This window comes from Zingiber officinale, chromosome 8B, assembly GCF_018446385.1.
Source record: "Zingiber officinale cultivar Zhangliang chromosome 8B, Zo_v1.1, whole genome shotgun sequence".
NCBI classification, from domain to species: Eukaryota; Viridiplantae; Streptophyta; class Magnoliopsida; order Zingiberales; family Zingiberaceae; genus Zingiber; species Zingiber officinale.
Genome location: NC_056001.1, coordinates 3,743,410 through 3,753,054, shown reverse-complemented (window position 1 = coordinate 3,753,054; position 9,645 = coordinate 3,743,410). Strand labels below are relative to the sequence as shown.

The 9,645-nt window shown below is 34.2% G+C and overlaps 1 long non-coding RNA gene across 1 annotated transcript; it reads right to left on the bottom strand.

Annotated features, from left to right (window-relative positions):
* Positions 1 to 4,139: 4,139 nt before the first annotated feature.
* On the bottom strand, positions 4,140 to 6,634 carry LOC122014438. The gene is made up of 2 exons (XR_006120674.1): positions 4,974 to 6,634; positions 4,140 to 4,462 (listed from the first exon to the last, which is right to left on the bottom strand). It is a non-coding gene; the product is annotated as an uncharacterized LOC122014438 (long non-coding RNA).
* Positions 6,635 to 9,645: the final 3,011 nt, after the last annotated feature.

Here is a 9,645-nt window from a genome sequence, read left to right as displayed (position 1 = left end):
GAGGATTAGGGGTGTCAATTCGGGTGGGTCGGGTCGGGTTGGGTCGGGTTTAGTTTTTTTTTTTTTTTTTAACCCAACCCGAACCCGAGTTCAACCCAAAACACCTAAACCCGAATCCGAACCCGACCAACCCAATCAACCCGAACCCGACCCATATAACTCGAAAATCCGATTCAAAACGACTTTTTTGGGCTATTTTCCCTATAATTCTTCACTTTTATCTCAATACTCCATCATTATCATACAAATATACATAAAAACATCTAAATTTTTAAAATAAAATTTGATTTAACCCTAAAAAAACCCACAAAACCCTATATTTAAGTTAACCCGGGTCAACCTGAACCCGACCCGACCCGAAAATTTTTTACTCTCCAACCCTCCAACCCGAACTCGACCCGAACCCGAAAATGCCCAACCTGAACTTGATTTTTTTCGGGTCGACTCGGGTTGGGTCGTCGGGTCGGGTTCATTTTTGACACCCCTAGGGAGGATGAGCGGAAGGGTTCAGGGAGGACAAACAAACAGGAAAGAGAGGTTTATTTATAGATGTTCTTCGTCCGAATCACGGAACGGACTCGGGGACATATATAATAATTAATATATTTCGTGATTTTCGAAATTACTTATAAAATTTTAACTTTACTTTCTAATATTTACATATTTTTATAATAACGATAAATTTGAAAATATTATCATTTTACTATTATAATAAAAACCTACCATTTACGATAGATTTAGGTATTATCTTCCCAAAGTTAAATTTACCATATTATCGTTCCCTTAGATAATTTAATATTATTTTTTGAAAAAGATAAGCGTAACAATTTATAAGTTTTAAAGCGTTTTAACGTTCGTACTTATTTGTGATCAAAATCTTTATTAAAACCGATGAAATTTTCCGTTAATTCAAAATTTTAAATAAAATCTTGATTATTTTGAATTCTCCATGTTAATCTTGAGACGAATTAACGAAGACACTGGGGATAAACGTATTCATCTTTTATCATAATTAATATTCCCAACTCATTTCAGAATACTTCAGATTTACAATCTCAGTCAGATGTAGACCCTTAAAAACAATTAATTAATTCAATAACAGAATAAATTAATTAATTTTTTATCAATTTAATTTATTTTTTTAATAAAATTTGATCGATCTAATTTATTAAAGAATAATAATTTATTCAATTTAATAGATTCTATTTTTAATCAATTGTTCAGCCATATCTATTTTGTTTCAAAAATAGAAAACAAAATTGAAACAGCCTTCCATTTGGAATTTGAGTTCTCCAATCATTGAATAAAAACAATTTAAGACTTCAAAACTTTCTAATTCAAAATAATTTAATGAATAAATTTTTTAAACTCATGTTATTTATTAGAGCATCCATATTAAACAATTAATAGGATGTTATAACGTTTATGGGGTGTTAAAACCAATGTACGAAGGTGTTATAACGTTCATAGGCCGATCAAAACATGGAACTCATTCAATAAAATAAACGCGTTGGACGTTTTTTTAATATATCTTATATATCTCCGGCAGAAAATAAATTATTTACTCCTATTTTTATTTCAGAGACTCAATTGTCTAATCATGAATCTCCAATTAAACTCGTAAATTTAGAGAAGGCGGATTTCGACATTACGGATAGAAGAGAATAGTCAACATGGAATAAGATTGAAAACGAGGTTTTAACAAGATCATTTGTTACTGTCAGTAATGATCCAATCATCGGCAATGATCAGAAGGTGGATGATTTCTAGAGACGTATTGCAAGCTACTATAATGAGAATCGTCCTCCAAGTACATCCAATAGAATTGCTAGTGTCATATGATCGCACTAGTACAATACCATACAAAAAAAATATATATCACTTCAATGTAAATTACAATAAGTTTAAAATATGTATCATAGCGGCCACAGTGATGAGGACATATTACGGCTTGCGTATGAAAAATATTACAAGGAAAATAACGACATTATATTTAATCTCGAGCATGTATGGAAAATCATAAAAGGTCATCAAATATTTATTCCATAGTCCGTTAATCACCTTGTTGGCATGAAAAAGGCAAGCACCTCAATGTTTGGGCAAGCAACACATCATCTAATCAAGATGTGAGTCTACATGTGGGCCTAAACGAAAAATAAACTAGTCCAATGGATTAGAAGGCAGCAAAAAGAAAGGAAGAAACCAAAATGAAAGCAAAAAGAAAGGAAGAAGCCAAAATGAAATCAGACATTGAATGTATGATAATAAATTTGGAGAATATATTTGTAAAGTTTACTAAGTATACAAGTATAAAAAAGGCTGAAGTTGAAATAAAAAAAATAACTCAAAGTTGAGGAGATGAAAGTAAACGTTGCCGAGATGAAAGCAAAAGTTGTCTTAGTCAAAGTTCAACTAAAGAAATACATAATCCTTTCAAAGGACACTTCGTAAATGACAGACGGATAATTTATTATCCACGAACATCTATGTCAAGAGATTAGAGGGAGATGAATATGTAATTTTCATTTATTATAATTTTTAATTATTATACTTTTTCAATTAATATAATTATTTATTATTATATTTTTTAATTAACGTAATTTTGTATTATTATACTTTTTCTATTAATGTACAATTCCTGGTCAATTCACATAGTCACTACAAAGTGTCCATTGAAATATAGTCATTATAATTTAATCGTTGATAAGAAAAAATAAATAAACATATTGTGCTCTACAATTGTTCATTCTAAGAACATTCTTCCAAAATATCTCAATATTAAAGTAACATCAATTCTGACTCGACAAGTGAAAATGAAGACTAGGTTGAAGTTATTGACGAAGATTATGATTTGGGAAATAAGCTAATGTCATTGATACTTCAACAAAGCTGACAAATAGTTGAAGCATATCAAAATAATAACAAGATATGGCGAAGAAAGAAGGTTTATTCAAAGAAATCGTGAAGTCGGACATGCAAGGTTTTTCAATGATCATTTCTTTACAAACCCAGTGTGTCCAGATCCAATATTTCAAAGATGATTTCGCATGCGAAGAGATTTATTTTGTCGCATAGTGAATGCACTTGAGAGTTATTCATCATATTTTCAGCAGAGGAACGATGCTGCGAGAAAAAAAGGCTTGTCACCACTACAAAAATGCATGACTGTGATTCACCAATTAGCTTATGGAGTCCCAACCAACTATCTTAACAAGTACCTACACATGGGCGAATCAACTACCATCAAAAGTCTTTTCAAGTTCTATGGTTCTGTGATTGAACTATTTAGGATTGATACTTAGAAAGTCGAATGATGATGATATTCAATGTCTTCTTCAAATACATGATGAGAGGCATGGCTTCCCTGGAATGTTGAGCAAATTTGATTGCATGCATTGAGAATAGAAAAATTGTCTAGTTACTTGGAAATGTCAATTTACAAGAAGTCATGGATCACCAACAATCATTCTTAAATCAGTCATGTCTCAAGACTTGTACAAACAAGAGAGAAGTCTTGACAGGTCAAAACTGACCTAAGCAAGTGGAAGTCGTGCGATCACCGGACCAACATATTTTGAATATTGCTAACACTGTTTTACCTTTATTATTTGTATCTATTATGCTAATTTGATGTTGCAAAAAAGTCTTAGTGAATCAGATCAATTGGACACTAAGCAGAAGAAAAAGTCTAAACAGGTCTGTTAGACCAAATGTTTGACAAAGTAGATCCTCAAGAAACCTTTCATTCTAGTAGGCAATGAGGACATGTCTAAGTTAAGACAACTTTAGACATTAATCTAATTGAAAAAATTAATGAAAATTTCTAAGTCGAGATCAAACAGTCATAACTATTATGATTGATTCATGCATAATCATATGTTTATAATTCTATTTTGCATGACTATTTTCATTATTGGTGTGCTAACTTTATTTTCAAAAAATAAAATTTGGGTTGATCGAATGGTTCACTGAACAGGATGGTCTGTCGATCGATCCAAATGGATAAGCACAGACAAATTTGTATCGATGCAAATGAAACAAAGTCAGTCGACTGATCAGGATGATCAATCGACTAAACAAGATTGGAAAGTGTAGATCAGATATGAGTTTATGTTTGAAAAAGAAAAAAAAAAATCAAATGATCGATATTCATCCCATCCCCTATAGTGCTTTTGAGTCCTACAAGAATCAATCTTTCAATCCTCAGAAAACCTTTTGCTTTAGATTACAAAGGGCAAAAAACAAAAAATGGAAACAAAAAAGATCTATGATTTCCAGCAAAAATTATTCACATCCATGTCAAGGATCCCTAACCTTGATGAAAGTGAAAACTTCTACGCTACATGCTTGGATATACAGGATTCTAGTTAATAGGATGGTTGATATCTCCAAGCCATATGGGATGTTGAATCTCACTCACAATTATCTGAAGTCTTTGAGATATTTTTCTGAAATACTCGTCCTGTGAAATTATAGTGTTAGAGGAATACACCGGAAGATTAACAAAATATAGGCAAAAAATAGTAGTAGCCAAGAAATGATCCTGCCTCTCATAAATAGCACAGTGATATTAAAAAAAATAGAAATCTAAGTAATCATCCAAAAAAAAATTGGTAATGAAACTGCACTAAACTAACACCAGTGCAGTTCCTTTATCGAAGTTGTGAGCGCCATGAAGTTTTTTTATGAAGGATAAATTCCTAGAAAGAAAATATTCGGTTGCTTGAGAACACAAAAAGAAGAAAAACTAGCTACTTTTTGCTACCGTAATAAGAGATCCTATAAAGTTGTGTTGTTACATTTGATTCATAGATATCGAGAATTTTCATAAGACTATGGTGTTCATTTTCATCAGACATGAAAAAAAAAAGTATTAAAACAAGAGTTAAGCATGAACCTAACTGAGAGTAAAAGCATCCTAGCACAGACCAGGCCAAGATAGATGAGTAAATGAACAAGATTACAAGATCGACCTTATTTGCAACTGTAGTATGCATCTCCTCGAACCGAATAATAACATTCTGAAGTTCATGCACAGGAAAATCAACCGGCAAATGCCTCATCAAAAGGTCCACTCTGAAATATAAATTATTCAAGTATAATGCTACAAAATATATGGGGCACAAAGATTATAGGACAAATAGAATAGTTGATAATTGATAGATGAATGACAATTAGCATCTGGGCAGTGGATAAGAGAGAAGATTACTGAAAATTGGTGCAGACACTTGTATCACTTAAGAAAACACATATGCATTCTACAAATATTAGCATAGCTCATCAAGAAAAGGGGTAGAAGCATGCATACAATATTGGAAAATATCAGAAGAAGCATGAATGATGTCCATAAAAAAGTTATCCAATTGAGGTTTGTATCATGAATCATTTTCATGAATTTTCAAACCCTAAACCATATCGAGTTGTGAATCCAAGCTTTGAAAAGTAATTTCAGGCAGTAGCTGCTCAGCCCATTGTACAGCGCCCAGGCATTAGGCGGGCATGGGCATCTCAGTAAGGGCCTTTCAACATTAAAATAAAATAGAGAAGAACAAGTAAAAAAATGACATGTATATATCAATAAGCACTCTATCAAATTATTATTTTTTAATTATTTCTAGATCCTTCGATGTCCATACTTTTCACACATGTGATGTCTTTCCTCCTTATATGGACTAATAAGATACTAGACATACGAACAGCTTTTCAAGTTCACCATCCATTAATTTTGTTTTGTATCAGAATATTTTTTTAAAAAAAAAACACTTGTCAAAGAAAGTATCATCGCGCGAAATTTAAAAAAAAAATTCTTCGTCCACAAATACACCACATCTCATCAATCTAACGCATTCGTAGAATGAAAAAATATAGCTTTCACGGAACAAAGAAAATTTTGGGACTATTTTATCATCAGCGTCTTCATAACTATAGCTTTCACACTATAGTTTTCGCAAAATATATTGTAAATATGGATAACTATAGCTTTCACACTATAGCTTTCGTAGAATATATTGTAAATATGGATAGTTTAATTTAGGCGGATCAGATTTTATTTTATTTTATTTTATTGTTTATTTGATTTGATTGTATTTCTTTTCAAAGAAAGTATCATTGCGGGGAATTAAAAAAAATCTCTTCATCCCCAAAAACACCACATCTCAAATCAATCTAAAACTTTCTTAGAATAAAAAAATATAGCTTTCACTAACAAAAAAAAAATTTGGGGACTATTTTATCATCAGCAACTTCATAACTATAGCTTTCACACTATAACTTTCATAGAATATATTGTAAATATGGATAGTTTAATTTAGACGGATCAAATTTTATTTGATTTGATTGTTTATTTGATTTGATTGTATTTCATTCCATAAATAACTAGGGAAGAAATGTATAAATAAGCAATGATCCTCATGTACAGATTTAATATCAATAATTTGAGAAATTCTTCATTCTAGTTCCTTCTCTCTCTCTCTAAATTTCTTCATAGTATCAGTGGGCCTGTGTTGGGAAAAGAATCCAACCTGATTTTCAACCTTCACATGTCTCTCGCTGCTTGGTAGATCACGCAACATCTTCATAGGAAGTGCTGAAGGGGTTGGCTGCCGACAATTTTTTGTTGCAGTTAATGACGAGAACAAGACAGTGGTCGCCGAGAGTTTGCTGTGCTCCGAAGAAAGAGATGGCTGTTGGCTTACTGTGCCGGAAGTAGCCTTTGTGACAAAATAGATTCAATGACAGATTAATGCTTTCATCTTCTCATTTCCGCTACCTCAGCAGTCCCCCTAGTGCCAGCCCCACGGATATGGAGGGAGGTACATGCAGGTACACAGACCATAGGCGCATGGTGGGGTAAACCTCAGGTCGTCAATTCTTGAGAATCGACCCCTGGCCATTATGCCAGAGATGTCATGCACCCACCGTCTGTGCCACACCCTGGGGGTAATAAAGCCCAATCTAAAATTTAACCCCACTCGGGCCAAAAAAAGACCCAATGCTACATCAACCCATATGGAGTTCACTAGTTACTCAACTCACAATGAAGGTATTTTTCTTAATACCTTAAATATAAACAGGTCTCTTGGACGATGGATTATTGACTCAGACGCATCGGATCACATGACGGGCGATATATTCCTCCTTCATAATTATGTTCCATGCCGAGCCAATTCCACTATTCGTGTTGCAAATGGGTCTGTCACAAAAATCGTTTTTGTTGGTTCCGAAACGATAACGGGGAAGACGATTGGAAGGTTGAATCGTGCTCCGAACTCCACGTTCTTCACGAGACTTCGCCTAACTATGGAAATTTAGCTAGCTACCACTCTACCTCTTCTAATAATAAATATACCAAAATCATGTTATGGCACTGTCGTTTTGGTCATCCAAACTTTACTTATCTTGCAAAATTATTTCCAAACTTATTTCTTAATGAAGATGTCATTTCCTTTCAATGTGAGCTCTGTCAACTTGTTAAACATACATGAGTATCCTTCCCAAGATTATGTTACAAACCATCTAAACCCTTTTCACTTATTCATAGTGACGTTTGCTACATGAAATCGTTGGATTGTTTCATTTGTTGATGATTATACTCGTCTGACTTGTCGTTTCTAATGAAAGATAAATCTACAATGAATCACATATTTGAACAATTCTATACTATGATTCAAACCCAGTTGCAGACATCTATTCAGACACTCAAAACCGACAATGCCAAGGAATACTTGGCCACAAATCTTGGTACTTTTCTATTCTCAAAAGGCATCATCCACCTCAGTTCCTACGTTGACACTCCTCAACAAAATGGGATTACCGAATGCAAGAACAAGCATCTTCTTGAGGTGGCTCGCTCATTCATGTTCTCTTCTAATGTACTAAAAAAAATTGGTGTGATGTCGTCTCCACAACCACCTATCTTGTCAATCAAATGCCCTCTCGAGTTCTCAATTCCCATAGGTTAGTTCAACTTCTCCTCAAATCATACCCCCACACCAAGGTAATATCTCAAAACCTTCATGCAAAAGTATTTGGTTGTACATCATTTGTTCACATCCACCATCACAATTGTAGTAAACTTGATGATCCAAGATCCAACAAATATTTGCCTCGGCTACTAACCATTCCAAAAAGGCTACAAATGCTACTCACCTGTCACTAAAAAAACCTACAACACCATGGATGTCACTTTCTTTGAACAATAGTCATACCACTCCAGTTTTGATGTTTAGGGGGAGAATCTAAGTGAATATCATCATCCATTATACTATTCCAGACCAGACGACATCGGCTTCACCCTCTATCCAATTGTGGTCACCTATTCCTACATCTCCGCCAAGCAATTTCATGTATACACTAGATGAAAGACACATTTAGCACCAATTCAAGAGTCAGGAAGTAAATTCTGTTGTTTGTGCTTGACAAGAAATATCTTCAAGTACAGGGGAATATAAAACATAAAAAGAAATGGTAAACTCTAGACCAAAAAATAGAGAAATGTCATAATGAAAGTTGTTCAGAGTGTTGAGTTGTTAGGTTACTAGGAGAGTGGATTTAGTTTCACATTGTTAATCTTGGTTTATAATTATTTCTTGCATCCTGTATAATAAAAGTGCTGTGTCTCCTGAATGAACAAAATATTCAATTCTCTACACTTAACATGGTATCATAGTCTCCTTATCAGGGTAAAGATTTTAAAAGAATGATTCTTAGGCCACTGCCACCATCACCAAGGCAGACACCATCATTGCTAGACCCAACAACAACAACAACCACACACACATATATAGTTCTTCTACCTCCCCACAATCAATGTATTTCTCTTTCCTGTTTGTGGTTTCTCTCACTGCAGTCCCACTGCATCTGTGGTCCTCTTTACTTTTCAAGGTCTCTTTTGCCATCTTCTTACTGCTCGCTCCCAATCCCAATTTGCATGAGATGAGTTATTATCTTCATCAATGCCTACAGCATTCTTACCCCCTGGACAAACTATATCTCGTGTTATGGGCTATGTCATCCACCAACAACTAAGGTGATTCTCTACTGCTCAAGACTGTAGTTGCTACTGGTGATTCCTGTCAAACCCTGTTGGTGATCAAGGCCTTCACAGGCAACCAGGACAATGCCACTAACGAACTTGCCAACTTCACCTCACCAGCATGTATAGAGCATATGTGAATCACCTTTCTAGATGGGTATTTTAGATTTAATATTATGTCTTACATTAACGAACTTGCCAACTCTGTCATGGCAGGTCCTAAGCCCGTGTAAAAAGGAGGGTTACGCTAGATTACCAACCAGCATTAAAACTAAGGTAAATATTCAATGAATTGATTAATTAAACTATTGTACTAATGTTAAGTTGTTACTCGGAAGGAACGCATTGCAGGATCCGACTGTAACATTTCAGCAAAAATCGCTACATCTCCAGAACTCAGATGTAGTTCTAAATATGCAAGAGTTCGCATTGCAAGGTCCAACTATAACGTATCGATAAGGACCGCTACATCTCCATGAGAACTTGGATGTCATGTTAAATAGGCAAGAATGCTCACACCATAGATTGGATAAGAACAAATATTATAGAAAAACTAATAGTCTAAAATTTGGAACATGGTACTAAATCAATGGAGGTAGTCCATGCGATGA